Source organism: Sciurus carolinensis, chromosome 3 (assembly GCF_902686445.1).
Source record: "Sciurus carolinensis chromosome 3, mSciCar1.2, whole genome shotgun sequence".
NCBI classification, from domain to species: domain Eukaryota; kingdom Metazoa; phylum Chordata; class Mammalia; order Rodentia; family Sciuridae; genus Sciurus; species Sciurus carolinensis.
Window position 1 is genome coordinate 14,376,298 of NC_062215.1, and position 15,190 is coordinate 14,391,487.

At 45.4% G+C, this 15,190-nt stretch overlaps 1 protein-coding gene across 2 annotated transcripts in view; it reads left to right on the plus strand.

The window, feature by feature from the left end:
* The first annotated feature begins 512 nt into the window (after window positions 1–512).
* The window catches only part of Tex2 (testis expressed 2), a 105,441-nt gene continuing 90,763 nt past the window's right edge, over window positions 513–15,190 (plus strand). For both annotated transcript variants that reach the window (XM_047545068.1, XM_047545069.1), the window contains exon 1: window positions 513–645. The gene's annotated coding sequence lies outside the window, so the exon portion shown is untranslated. The remainder of the gene's footprint in view (window positions 646–15,190) is intronic.

Here is a 15,190-nt window from a genome sequence, read left to right on the forward strand (position 1 = left end):
ACCAACCAAACAACTAACAGATTCCGTTTGGAATTAGATGTTGTGGACAGGTAGGGAGGCTGGGAATTTGCCTTTTAAAGCCAATTTCTGGACGGGGACAGATGTGCCCGGAGAACTTCGAAAACCCAAATTCGAATGAATTTGCTCAGCAAGACATAGTTCTCGGAGCCTCAGTTTCCCTCTGTCAGAGGCATTTGTTGCTAGGCAGCCGAAAGACGAAATTTAGAAGTGCAAAGAACTGGGGAAAGAGCCAGAAGAGAGAGGCTCACTCGGGACTCTTACAGGTAACATCCTACACCCGGGGACCTCTGGCCGCCACCCCTTCCTCGGGTCCAGAGGGCAGCGGCCCCTTTAACAGCCCGGACGAATCGCCCGCCCATTTCCGTGGCCGCTCCTCGGCGCGCGGTAGGGGATGGATTCGTCGGGCCTAGCGCGCGACTTGCTCCGCCCACACCGCCCTCTGGTTGGCGGCAGCGGCGGCCGGCGCGGGGCGGGTCCGCCGGCGGGGCGGGGCGGCCGGTGCCCGGGGGCGGGCGGGCTGCAGGACGGCTGCTGGAGAGCCGGAGAGCGAGCCGGAGCCCGAGCCGCGGCGGCCGCGGAGCACGGGCGCCGGCGCAGTACCATGAAGCAGCCAGCGGATCCGGGGTGAGCGCGCCCGGGCCCGGGTGGGGCGGCGGAGGGAGCGCCCCGAGGAGAAGGCCTGGGCTGTTGCCGGCCTGACCCCGCAGGTCCGAGGTGCCGGCCGGGTCTGGCGGCCGTTGGCGCGGTGGGGCACGAGGTCTGCGGTCCCGTCCCGCTGTCACGGCCAGGGTATGGACCCGGACGCCGGCCAGGAGAACCTTCCTCCTTCGGGGCCGTGCCGAGCAGTTTGGGCTTGACCCTGGGCGGAGGTGCCGGCCGGCTGTCCCCAGCCTGTCGTCCCGGGGCGCCGGGCCGAACCCGGCAGGAAAGCAGCATCCACACCACATTGAAGGAGAAGGCTTGCACTTTTATGAATGGGGCCCCGGGTTCTTGCCGCCCCCTCGCCCTCGTCACGAAATGCTTGGAAGTCGAGGGACCTCAGTTACTTTTACGTGAATCTGTTAGAGGTTGTCTGCGCCTCGCTTGTTTTTCCTCCAACTCCGGGAAAACGCCAGTGGTGGTTGCTGTGGGTGACTGTGGGGTGGTTTGTGTGCTATAGAAGGGGGCGGCGGCGCGCCGAAACCCGAGGGATCGGAAGGTTAACAAGTGACATTGGGCTGAGGCCTAATGCCAGCTGCCCTGCCGGGAGCGCGGGGTTGACGGTGGCGGCCGCTGCCTGCTGGCTGCTGAGCCCAGACTCCAAACGCTGGGACCGGGAGTGGGAATGGAACAGCCCGCTCCATTGCACCACACGCTGCCCAGAGCGCTCACCGCGCTGGAGTTGGTGCAAGGGAGTTTTTCCCCATTGAAAACGGTATTTGGAAAACTTAGCCTCTCACCGAGTTGATGGTTACTTAAATCATCGGTTGTTATGGTTACAGGGCATCAAATATAAGGGCAAAGTCTGTTTCCACTCTCCCTCTTTCTCCAAAGCTATGGAGTACTTTGTCACTACATTTCATACACGCTGCACAGAGAGGATGCACCCTTTTTAGAGTTGAAGGAAAAGCGTGGGCTCCTTGAGGGCACCGGTTGTACCGTTTGGAGTCCCAGCGTATTGACACTGTCAGTGCCCCGCACATGAGTTGAAAGGAATGAGCCTTTTACATGTTTTTGATGATTTTCACCCAAGGAGCATTCATTTCGGGATCCAGGTTTAAGCTGGAGAGATACAGTGAATGAGTTTTATATGGACAACATTAAGGAAAAATGGAGGGACAACTAATTTGCGAGTTTGGGAATTTGGTGACACAAGAAAGTTTATCCCATGTTGGTAGAGTGAAACTGCCATTTCTATTAGCTCTCACCCAACTGTTGAAAGGATTTTACTTCTCTTTTAGATTTTTCCAGAAACTGGTAGTATGGAAAACAAGCCTCTCAAGGTGATGAAGCTGGAATCAGGTTTTTGTGAGTGAGCCCTTCTGGGAGTGTCAGTGAAGACATGGAGAGGGAATGTGGAGGGCTCCGAGGACTAACTTGTTTGTGCATTTATCTCCAGGAAAAGGTGCGGGGCCTGAGAGGAAGGAGATTAACAAACTGATTCAGATCAGAACATGAGTAATCAAGTCCACTGACAAGGAATCCACTGATTGGACAGATGAGGAGGAATGAACAGTTGAGGAGCCAGGTGTTGAAAGTTTGAGGAACAAGTAGAATGTCACTGTTTAAGATCAGAGATACAGCATATGCCAAGCATATTGTTTATTATTAGAGATTATGAGTGCTTCTGAAGAAGAAGCAGAAGAGATTAGGCTTTTAGATAGAATAAATGTGTAGGATGTTTTAGAGTTTTAAAAAAGTTGCCTAGGGGCTGGGTTTGTGACTCAGTGGTAGAGCACTTGTCTGGCACGTGTGAGACACTGGGTTCGATCCTCAACACCACATAAAAATAAATAGTTATAAAAATATATTTAAAAATATGAAAAAATGTGCCTACAGTTGAAATATCCAACTAATTTTTATTGAGTCTGTGGTGTATAAGAAACTGCTAGGCATTACAAATATGAAGGAGGAAAAAAGGGGGAAGAATTTGTTTTTACATGCTGTATGATTGGTCTTCCCTTCAAATCAAAAGCTGTTTTCTGAGGATTTTCTGAAGCCCTTGAGGATAGAAAAGGAGAAATGCACAGAATATTATTTAATGTAAAAACAAAACAAAGTAATAAAGCAATTCTTCTCAATGTAGATTACTTTCGTATCAAATTGAATCTTCAAAGACCAGTTTTGTGTGTCAGGTTAGGTATAAAACTATTTGTCTTCATGTCTGTTGACTGGTGTCTTCATGGTAAGCACCTGTTGTTTTTAATCCCTTTTGCCTGTCATTTCATTTATTCGGAAGTTGGAAAGTGCATTTAAAAAAACTGGCCCTTTCTTCCATGTAGTTCTAGTTAATTTCTTTTCCTGAATCTTCCTTGGGGTCTTCTGTCTTCTGTTCATCTTCGTTATCTCTTGAGTGTCCCCTTTGGCAGTTATTGTGGTTATAGGGAATGTTCTTTGATTCTGTCCCAAAGCTGAGGTGACTAGCACTAAAAAGAAAGCATTGTCAGGTTTTAGCTCTGCCAGGTACCATGTCCTGTCATTTGTCTGTATCCTCTCCATCCTGCTCCAGCCTCTGAGGGTGGCAGTGATGGCCTCTCTTTAGAGAAGAGGAAACTGAGGCTCAGAGTGATTCAGTAACTTTCCAGGGTGATAGACTGATGCAGAGCAGGAATTTCTGTCTAGGACTTTCTGATTCCTATGGTGCTTTTCCATTGACCATGTTTCTTTTCCTGAGAGAGGAATAGAGTTCATGAGGAGTAATGTAGCTCAGAGTCTGCTTGAGCAGTCGTATGAATGGTCAGGTTCAGAGACGTTTGGAGGACTGCCAGTTAATGGGTTTCTGTGCTGTGGTGGAGACAAGATAGTAGCTTGTGTCCTGTTTCTCTGCCAGGTGCAGTTTTGGGTATTCCATGCCATTAAGAAATACAGGTTTACTACTGTGAAAAGGTGGCTAAGCTTACAGGGTCTGGATCCCAGTGCTTCTATTTACCCTTCTGTGACCTTGGAAAGTCGCTTTCTGTGTATCTCAGTTTCTTTATCTGTAAAGTGGGACAATATTCACATTTTAACAATGATAGTACAGTGCAACTTGTACTCTTTTTTAACATTTCTAAAAAACCCCTAAAACATATAACCATCTTAGAGTCGTAGTGGGCAGTGTCTTCATTTTTTGGTGTGAAAACTAATGGTGTATCTTACAGTCAGTGGTTTTAGATTAGATGGACTAGAGAGTACATTATTTATAGGTAGTTGTGAGGTTTGAATGAGGTCACTCATGTCCTTGGCATACAGTGAGTACCTAGTAGCAGTTGATGCTGTCAGATGACAGAATGAATGGTTAACTGATAGGTGGCTCTTGGGTGAAGCTGCAGAGACTCCCATAAGCTTTGCCACTCAGAGCGCAGGCAGTACCCCATGATCTGGGGCTGCAGGAACAGTTTCCAGATTGCCTGGAGCTCTGCCCTTTGGCTGACTTGTCCCTTGACTTGGCATTAACTTCAGGAGCTAACAAGCCATGGACAGACAACTCCCTTTGTCCTGCCTATTCATTAAGGTCTTTGTCAACTTTAAATCCCAAGTTAAAAATAAAAACTGGTATAAAAGGATGGTGAACCTAAACTTATTTGAGTATTCTTATGTGTGAGTTTTAAAGTTGCTCAAGGTTATATACAAGATTCGGTGTTGCTCCTTCTCAAACTCCTTTATAGTGCTTAATTACAAAGCATGAAGTGTCCGTGAGACACTTAATGAGAAGGAAGCTAGGAGATCTGACAGTGCAGAAGCCCTTGCCTGGCATTGATGGAGGTAAACAGTGTGCTGGATGTGGGGCCGAGAGGCCTGGTGATTGTCCTGGTGATTTCATCTGTTATCCCAGGTTCCTGGCCACATCACTTTACCACTCTTGGCTTTATAGGATCTCTCTTCCCAAATGAGGATTCATTCTTAGGTACCCGCCTCTAACACAATCTCATAGATTATATGAGTATATGAATTATAGGCTCTGAGATATTAAATGACTGAAAGGAAATTTAGAACTTGCGAAGTCTCGGTTGGATGCTTGTGATAGTGCTTTGCAAAGCAGAAGACAGCTAGCAGGTAAGAGCAGTTTGGTTAGCTGAACTTTAGGGAGAATTGCTGTGTGCCTGCGACTGTTCTTTTAAACCTCACAATACCTTAAGTAGTAGATACTATTGTGAATTCTAAAATGGGGAAACTGAGGTTTAGAGAGGTTAAATAACATGGCCAAGATCACTGAAAGTTCAAGGGCTTATAGCTGGGATTAGAACGCAGGCTTCTGTTGTTCCCATTTGATTTCTGTGGTTGCTTCAGGTGGGTCCTACCTCATTTTGGAGTCCTCTCAAGCCATGCACCCTGGGAGCTTTCCCAGGTTAAAAATAAGATTCCCCTACTTTGAAATCACAGATTCCTGCCTGTTATTTCATACTAACAACTATTTAAATTCTGAGTTCTCCTTCAGGATGTCTGTGAACTGGGGGAACTTTGTTAAACCTAAAGAATAACTCCTGTAGGAGTTTCAGGGGACTTAAGTCCTTGAAAGGAGAGGTTTTTCTTTGGTGAACAAAAGCCATTCCACGGTCATTCCGCGGAGCATAAATGGGACTATTGAGGGAAAATCTTACCTTTCTGTATGGAAACTCACAGGATGGGAAACCTGGGAGTGGTTTGAAATGGCTAGGTAACCTTTGCCTGTTGGATTTGCCTGGAATATTGGCTCTAAGGTTTTCCCCTAAGAAGATTATAGGAGCTAAGACATTGAGGGCCTCCCCAGCTTATTCTAACAGCTGAGACTGGCACAGGGGTAAGAGGCACTGTCTTCAGTCATAAGCTTATTTAAGATTTGAGATCAAAACCCACCCTTTGAATTGAGCCTGAAAATACTTTTCAGAATCACAGTTTGCATTTTGTAAGTTTCCTTTCTCTTTTGCTATTTAAAGCCGACATAAGCTGGCTTGTTCTCTTATCCAATTTTCAGTCCTTTCCTAAACCTAATGCTGTCTTTTAAGCAGTATTCCTGAAGATGGTGTATTTATCTTTTGGGGCTAGTAGAGAACTTAAAATTTTTTCTTCTAAAAGGACTTACTGAACAATGGTTGTCAGTCACTCACCAAGCATTTGAGTGTCTCCTGGGGCCAAGCACTGTGCTTGGCTTTGGGAATCTGACAGCAAAACAGATGTGGCCCCTGCCTGCACTTGGCACCTTATCTAGTCTAGACAATAAACAAGTCAACAGAGCTTTATGTGCACTGTATATATGACATTGTGGTGAGTGTAAAATCTTCCTCTGAAGAAGAACAGGGCACTGAGAAAAGGGAAAGGGAAGGCACCCACAGCTAGGAGTGTTGGGAAGAGTCTTGCAGTAGAGGGAGCAACTGCAGGGATGGGGCAGAGAGGGGAGAATGGGAGAGGGCAGTGCAGCGGCGGGTAGGGCAGGGGCCCAGGAGCTGGTCACCATTGGAGGGTCCTTGGGAAGTTTCTTAACCTCTTGTGTCTCAATTTGCTACTCCCAAGTGACTGTGAAAGAACCCTAAGAGTAGTACCTGGTATGACAGACAGGGCTATGAGTGAGGATCTGACTCTCAGGACAGTGGGGAACTTGACCTGGAGTGGGTGAGCGTCTCATCAGAGTGTGGGGTAACCACAGGGCTGATGGGAGCAGGAGGACAGCGTGCAGGTCTCCCGCAGGCCCTCCAGGCAGCCTGGTGTTGAACTTTCTGCAGGGCACCTGCTCCTGGGGAGAGCTTGCACCTCCTGTAGGAGCCTCTGCAGCCAGTGTGGTGGTCAGTTTGGAGTCAGGTGGACTAGAAGCTATTGTCCTCTGCTCCTGCCTACAGTTGTCTGCTTTAGTGTTTGGAAGGTGGATTTTTAGCCTTTTTTTCTGTTAAGAGGAGTCAGAGGCCAGTGGCCTTATTATTAGGTGATCAGATGGGACAACTCTTGACTTGTGTACAATACCTGCCTGAGATCCATCTCTGATAAGATTTGATGTGGTGTTTCCACATTCAGAGGAATAGCTACTCTGGGATTATGTATGAGAGATTATAAAGCAGGCCAGTCTTTGGTTCTTTGCTCTGACTTGAGATATTCAGTAGAATAGTATTAAAATTTATAATTATCTTGCAAAGTATTTATTAAACCTGGTCAAATTTGTATATAGTTGAATTAGTTTTAAGTATTTTATTCTTGAAAATAAAAAAAAATGAAAGTAAAAATACTATAATGGATCCCATGCATCTGTCACTCAGTTTTAATAATTATCAACACTTTCCTACTCCTGCAGATAGCTTCACACTGAAGCATTTTGGTGGATTTTCTGTCATAGTATAAAGGTGTCTTTGGACTGAAAAACCATATGGTAAAAATGATCATGGAGGAAAAAAAAGTCCTGCATCCTGTATAATTATAAGACTGTGTTAGGTAGTTGATATTCAGAATCTGAAATGAGCATTTCTTGGAAGTGTCTTATAGACTTACTTTTGTAAAGTAGGCATAAAAGATTAAGAGCACTCTCAAGATGATCAGTCAGTGTATTTACTACATATTAGCTGTAGTGGACAGTGTGTAAGGTACATTTACAAAAATAAGAGAGTCTGTGTCTATAGTGGCTTATAAAATTATAGCCCCCTTCTTACCAAAGTCACAGGTTATTTTCAAATGGATTTTACAAAGCCCAAACTATGAAACAAATTATTTTAGTGGTATGTATTAAAGTAAAATATATAACATTCACTTATAAAAGCAAAGAAGACACAAGTAAATAATGTTGAGGGTCTCTGTATTTTAAATTTTTGTTTTCATTTTTTTAAGGGGAAATTCAAACCAAACATGCAAAGAGTCCAGTAGCAGTGCCCCTGTGGGCCTTTGCCCAACAGACCTTTCTATAATGTTGGTGTTCTAGATTGGTGCTCTCCAACATGGTACCACTTGCCACATGCCACTGTTGAACATTTGAAAGATAGTAGTTCTACTAAGAAATCAAAGCTTTAGCTTTATCTAATTTTAATTTAAATAACTCCATATTGCCAGTGCAACCCCAGTGTTTAAAATCACCAGTCTTGATGCTAGGATAGAATCCAGCACAAACTAATTTGGGCAACAAATGAAAGAGTACAGTAGTTCCCAAACTCAGAACATCTTAGAGAAAAGGAGTTTGATTTTGTGGTAGACAGAAAAACTGCCTGAGGGGGAGCTGCAGGTCTCAGTGACTCAGAGAGGTTAGATTCCGTGCTGTGGTGTCTGGGTAGAGTATCTATGAACTGAGGAGCAAGTGGTAAGTACTTGCTGCCTGTTCATTGCTCAGTGTCTCTAAGAAGTAGAAAGGAGTGAGTGAAGTGGCTCAACTGAAGCTTCAGGAGTAGGACTACCCCCAGCCTTGGAAGTTAGGTCCCCTGCCAAGAGGATTTAGAGGCTGCTCTAGGGCAGCACCCAGGGGCTTGGAGGTGACAGGTGCAGAGGGCACAGGCTTTCGTGGTCACTTCTTCATCTCTAGCGCATACTAGATGCTTGATAAATAGGTGTTTAGAATGGATGACAGTTATAAGAAGTAGGAAGAAAGACTTTAGATTTATCTAGAAATTTTGGATAACAGGTGCTACGAGAAGTATCCTAGTGAGTTACAGACTTTGCACAGCTGTGCTTTCTGCTAGGGGTCGTTAACATTTCTCCTCACTGCAGACACAAGCTGGACGTCCCTCCCCCTTGCTCTTACTCATTCCTTTGCCAAATGCTGTAGATCTTTACATTGTAACCATCTCTTGATTGGTTCTCTTCTCTCTGGCTTCCCTGCCATCACTCTAGTTCAGACAACAATCTTTTTGCTGGGCAAACTGCAGCAGCCCCTCACTGACCTGCCTGTATCTCTTCCTCCTTTTTAATCTACTCACCATGTTCAGGCAGAGTGGTCTGTAAAAAATTCCCAACATAATCTTGTCACATCCTCATTCAAACCCCGCGAAGTCTTCTTGTTGTTCCTGGGTTAAGGTCCGCATTCTGAACGTGTGGATCCAGCCCTCGTGCCTTCTTCAGTCTGGCCTCTCTCTCTCTCCTGGCTTATTACACTCCAGGCACACTGGCCACCTTTGCCCCCATCCCCAGCTGGGAGGGAGCTAGACCTTTCAGGAACTGAACCCTGTGCTTGAAGTGGTTCCATCCCCTAACTCACCCTCCTTTTCTCTTCTTACCCTTTGCAGCAACTGATAAACAGTTCGTTATATGTATCGTTTAGTAGACACCTGCTTTTCCCCTTCTTCCAGGAGGACTGGCCCGTTTGGTTTTGCTCATCATTATGTACCTAGGACTTAGCCGCCTGTGCTTTCAAAACATTTGTTGGTGAATGGATGAGTGTGTGCAAGTGTGCTAGAAAATAAGGAGAAACTTAACTTTAGGAATTTTTTTTAAAACTTGAGTTTATTGGAGAGGTTGAGTACTTTTTAGAGTAGAATAACCCAGGAGGGGAAGTGGGAAGCAGGAAGAGTCCACAGAGATCCATCATTGAGCTATCCAGTGATTTGGAGGAAGCACCTTATGAAAACGGGTCCGAGGAAACATTTTCTACACCTTTCTCCTAGACATTTAAAAGACATTTGCCTGCCTTGGTGAAAGGATGAAATTTGAGGGTGGCCTTCTTATCTGGATGGACTTTCTGTACCCAGCCTTAGGAGCCATCTTTCTCTCAAACATGGGCTCTAATTTGAGACCTCAAGGTCAAGATTGCAGTCTGTATGATCAGGGTCAGGATGTAGTTGTCTTCCTAGCAGATGGGGTCTGTACTGCTCATATTTGTACCTCTCTCCTACCTCTTATCCATCTCCCTTGCTCCCAGCAGCAAACCAGAGTGCTTCACCTGTGGGTGTTTGACAAGCATTTGATTGTAGCCCTGGGTATACTAAAAAATTATACCAGATGGACTCTAAAAAGGGCTGCAGGGGCCAGGGCCTGCAACTCAGTGCTAGAATGCTTGCCTAGCATGGGTGAGGCACTGGGCTCAATCCTCAGCACCACATCAAAATAAATAAATAAAGGTATTGTGTCCATCTACAACTAAAACAGTAAAAAGGCAGGCGGGTGCTCCAGGCAGTAGTAGTGGTGAATTCTTGTTGCACCTCGGGGGACAAGAGGCCTTCTGTTATTGGGACATAGTCCCTGTTGGAGAGAAGGGGCAGCCATGTTTAGCACTGGCACTACAGATAGGGGGACTTGCTGTCTTCCTCAGGCCCACTTCCAAATTAGCTGGGAGCCTTCCAGTACCCACAGATCCACTGCCATGTAGTAGTGAGACAGGAGAAATGATCTTCTCTGGAACTTTGAAGTTATGAATAGGAAATTGAAGGACTCTGGCAAAGATGGTGGATAAATTTCTCCGACAGCTTTTGTGATTGTGACTCTGAAAGAGAAAGTTAGGATGAGATGTCACTTGTTGGTTTCCTAGATAGTGTCCTTTTTAAAGGGAGGGGTTGGTTCCCCAGACCAGAGCCTCTGATAATCAGACAAGACCAGGGTAAGGTATTTTCTGGGAGTCTTGCAAGTCTGGTTATGAGGACTTCAAGCTTTATATTAAGGAAACAGAAGTGAAAAGTGTACAGGAAAATTCAGATAACAAGGAGACAGGCATGGCTTAGCAACTGTCTTGGCATCAAAGGGGTGACCAGGAAGGAACTCTCTAGTGGAAATGGCACTGAAGGTGGTTAAGAACACCCCTGAGGGGGGGGGGGCTCTGATATCTATAAACTTATGCCTGAGAGTGAGCAGCTCAGTCCACCTTGTGCTGAGGACCTTGGAGTGTACCGAGGAAGGTATGATGAGGGTCGTTGGTAGTCAGCAGTGCAGGTAGAGCCAAGAAGTATGGGTACCATGGCCCCAAAAGAAAACCCTCTGAGGGATTACTCTGTACCCTCATCATGGAACCTAATGGAAAACATTGCCATTATGATGGAAAGGAAGGTAAAGGAAAGCAGGTGTTGTCCTTGTAGGACTCAGTCTGCCAGGCCAAGGCAAGTGTGGATTTTAAAATGGACCCTCTGACAGGTGAAGTCTACTATGAAGATTTTTGTATTTTAGGTGAATTCTATTACAGATGACCGTGTGATGACTTCTAACCCTATCTTGCTGCTAATTTGGCCTCTGAGAGGTAGAGGGAAGTGTGTGTGTGTGTGTGTGTGTGTGTGTGTGTGTGTGTGTATTTTGGACTTGATGCCAAATAGGGAAAAGCCATTTGACAAAGTAGATGAGGTTAAAGCCATCAGAGGGCCAGGGAGCCTGTGACTAGCGCACACACACAGACTTGGCTCTGCCACTGAAGTCATTGGGCTGAACATTTCCTACCCTGTACTTGTTTCCTTTGATTAAAATGATGGAACTCCTACTTTTCTAAACTGGAACAGGAGCCATCTTGATGTCCTCAGATGCTTTTTAGAGATGACCTCTTGAATATTATTAGTCCACAATAGTGACTATAGATAGTTTTTTCTTTGGTGCTGGGGATGGAACCCAGGGACTCACACATGCTAATTGTGTGCTCTTATCACTGAGCTACACCCGACCCCACCAATGACTAAACTGTTGTGTGTCTCCTTGACATCCCTACAGATTTCAGAGCAGAAACTCCAGTACTTGCTTTATGAAGCCTGGAGGGAGCTGTCCCCAGGGAAGGTTGAGCTGCTGCTCTGGCTAAGTTCAGAGGTGAGATTGAAGTGGAAAATAAGTCAGAGAAGTAGAAAGCCCGTGGGAAAGGAGTTGCTTTTGTTTTAATTTCCCAGGGCAAGCTAAAACCTGTGGGGACAGGATGAGTGGTATTCGATCTTGAAGGCTTAGGTTAATGGTAAAGCAGGAACATTAATTTTCTTTTTTTTAGGCTAAAACTCCCAACAGAAATGACTATTGATCATGCTCTGAGCCAGAGACTAAACCCAGTTGGTTGACTTAGCTTTTGTCTAAAGACTTGACTGTGATTGAGAGGCGCGTTCATGGGAGGCTTAATAGCCCGAAATGCATTTTATTTCAGATCTGATTTGTAGTCCCAAAGTCTTAGGGAAGGTGGGGTGGGAATGCAGCACATCTTGAGCTTCCTAGTTAGGTGATAGAATTGTTTTGGCAGCAAGCATATCAAGTCCAGGACCCAGAATGTCCTGTGGTGGGTAGTCAAGAGGCCCTTCTAAAGTATTGTATGAATTTATAGTGCCAGAATGTTAGTCTCAAAAAATAAAATTGAAAACATATTTAATGTGTATTTTTTTTTTAAACCACAGTTTTGAAGGAGTCTTCCAGAAATTGCAGTTATGACTGTTTCTAAAACCTCACTCTGCTGTGGCCTGATAAGCAGTTTAGCTGCCTTGTGGTATCTCCAGAGTTGACCCCTTAGCTTTAGTTCCATCTCCCAGGACGCCCGCCCTACTCTTCTGGGCTCTCTCCCCCAGTGCTGCAGTGGGGCTCTGGCCTTGCACCCCGTACTGCTGAGTGAGCACACAGCTGGCCACCCTGTTGATTAGTTAATGTTGAGCGAGATGGTGCTGTATGGCAAGCTAAGGGAAAAGAGGGTAGTTTTTGGCCATGTTTTTTTTTTCTTGGGATATCGTTTATACAAATGCTTGAGTTGGTAATTTGAGAATGGAAAGTTTTAGTTTCCTAATCTTACAACAATAAGCAGTAAGTCAGGGGCAGCTTCATGGGTCAACTCTTTAGTTTTTCCTCCTGCCTGTTAGTATAGGGTACATGTCAGCATCACAGGCTTGTGTGACACAAGTGCCGAAGGAGGGAAGGGCCCTGCCAGACTAGTGGGAAGTCCAGAAGTGGCTTCAGAACCCTCATCTGACCACTGGAGTGGGTTCAAGCCAAATTCTTTGAAGCCTGATGAAGAACTGATAAGGCAGAGTAGCTCCTCATAGTTAATGTCGGTTGGTTATGCAGCAGTCCCTTGAGAATTCAGCAAACCACGCTGCTCAGAAGAGTGTGCTTGGGGACTGTGACTGGGCAAGTTCAGACGCTTGCTGTGGGAGTCAGCCTTCTGTGAATCTTTAAAATGAGGTCCTTATGCACCTTGCTGTTCTTTTTAGGGAAGGTCTTTGAAGAATCTTAAGTATTTTAACCCCTTGAAAAGAATTAAACATAATTTTAAATTATAAAATAGTTAATTAAATTCTTTTCTTCCAAATTAATAGCTTGTAAGTCAGTGTGCCAGTTTTCTCTCCCTCTCTTCCTCTCTTTTTTCACTTAAGTTCTTAAGTATGTTTTGGAATTTTTTTTTTCAATTTTTTGGTTATTTCTTGAATATCTACAAAGTAACCAACTATTTTTCCCCTGTGGTCTAGGTTCCAGGGGTAAAATAACTGGTAAAATTTTGAGAGGCCCTAGAAGATATCATCTTCTTGGGGCGGAACTTTTGTTCTCCCTGTCTCTTTTGTCCTTCCCAAACTCCCCAGGACCACACACCAGCCATCCAGAGTGATAAAATCAAAATTGTAACCCTCTTACTCTAAACATCTGGAGTTTTATCCTTGGGGAGGGAAAAGGGAAGTCTGTCTCTTGGAAAATGGATTGAGAAATCTCGTGGATGTTGTGTGTGCATTTGTGTTGAGGTCTTTGATGTTTATCAGGCTTTCAAGTAGCCCTCAGCCAAGACAGGTTAAGGAAACCCTCTCTCTCACACCTCCTGTCCAGGCAGCTCTATAGCCAGCTTTTGAGAATGGAGGGACCCCGGAGGCAGTGAATCTGGAGCACAGATAAGGTCAGTGAGCACAATACAGGTTCCTCATGGTGTGGCTTCCCCACTGCTCTTCCAGGTTGTCTTTGTACCCTGAGACTCTGTTCCTTCCCTGCAAGCCATCTCCCTCTCAGATCCTTGAAACCTTTGTAGAGGGAGCACGGGATGAACTTGTTCTCCTAACCAGGCACCCAGGGCCCCAGGATGTTTTCTCCCTCCTGGTTTCCTGCCCCTAGACTTCTCACAAGGCCCTTCTTCATTTTTCTTGAATTTATCTCTTATTCTTCCTCCACCGTCTTGCTGTTTCTCCTTCTCCCCCTTCTTCCTCCTTCCGCCTGTCCCTTCCTGGAATACCTTGGGGCCTCAGCCTGCTCCTCTGAGCTGAAGTCTAGACATTTGCTGTGGCAGCCTGTGACCAGTCTGGAGCACACAGCTGCCATCATTGCTGGTCACTCAGTCCTTCCTTTCCTCATTAACCTGGTGTGTGTCCTGTGATGGGGAGCTCTGCTCATGGGAGTATGGTTCTCGTTTATATTCCTTTTTCCAATTTTGCCACAGGTGGGAGAGAGAGAAGCTGTTGCTTTCAGAAAGAGCTCCCTCAACCCCGACAGGGGCAGCTCAGTATATAAGACAAGGCTGGTAGTTAATGACATTGCAGGGTTTTTTTTTTTTTTTTTTTTTTTTTTTGGATGCTGGGGATCAACCTAGGGACTTTTGCTTGTTAGGCAAATGCTCTACCTCTGAACTATGCCCCCTAGCCACAGAAATTTAAATTATAGTCAAGGTATTTACCTTCTGCCTTTGGCCCTTCAGGCTTCTTCCCATCTCTTCCTTCTTCCCCAGTGCTGCAGGAAGTCAGGGAGCTGGCTTCCTAGGAGTTTTGGAGGAGGGGCTCTTTATCTAATTGCTTCTGAGGATTTCCTAGGCTGTTGCCAGCACTCACCTTCACACAAAGGTGGGCATGTGATCCTGGACACTGCTGAAGAAACTGGATCTCTTCACTGATGGAGCCATCCCATGAGCTGGTAATGCAAGCTGTTGGTAATTACACAAAACCTACTGTGAAATTCATCTAAGATTAATGAAGTGTCAGCACTGTGGACTTTAAATACAGAGGGAGTCAGTGCTTGGCCTTCAGTCTCGGGAGGAGACAATTTCTTGCTGCAGTCTATAAGCCTTCGATTGGCCTTGCTTTGTGTCCTGTTGTCCTGTGGCTGCCTTTCCTCTCTTGTCCAGTTGGTTCACATTCCTGTGATACAGACCCGCTTTAATAAGAAGTTACCAAAATGTGCAGCATATTACAAAGTCAGATGCTCAGGATTATTCATCCCATGAACACAAAAGAGTGAAAGCTCCAGTATTTTTGTGGTACTGAGGATTGTACCCAGGGCACTCTACCAAACGGAACCAATCCTAGCTCTTTTTATTGTATTTTGAAACAGAGCCTCACCACGTTGCCCAGGTTGTGGCCCCCAACTTTCAATCCTCTTGCATCAGCCTCCTGAGTTACTGGGGATTAGAGGTATGCACCACTGCACCCAGCCAGTGATTTTTTTGTTTGTTTGTTTGTATTGTCTTATTTTTTTGAGACAGGTTTTCATCACGTTGTCCAGGCTGGCTTCAAATACCTGGGCTCCAGCAGCTCTCCTGCCTCAGCCTTCTGAGTAGCTTCATATGTGTTCCACAACATCTAGCTGGTTCATTGTATTGAAAAGAAAACAGTAAAACTTGGAAGAAAACTTAGTGATGAAAACCAACTACATGACTAATAATATATCTGCTTTTCTTGTCTTCGATTTTCTTTAAAGGGGAATTGTT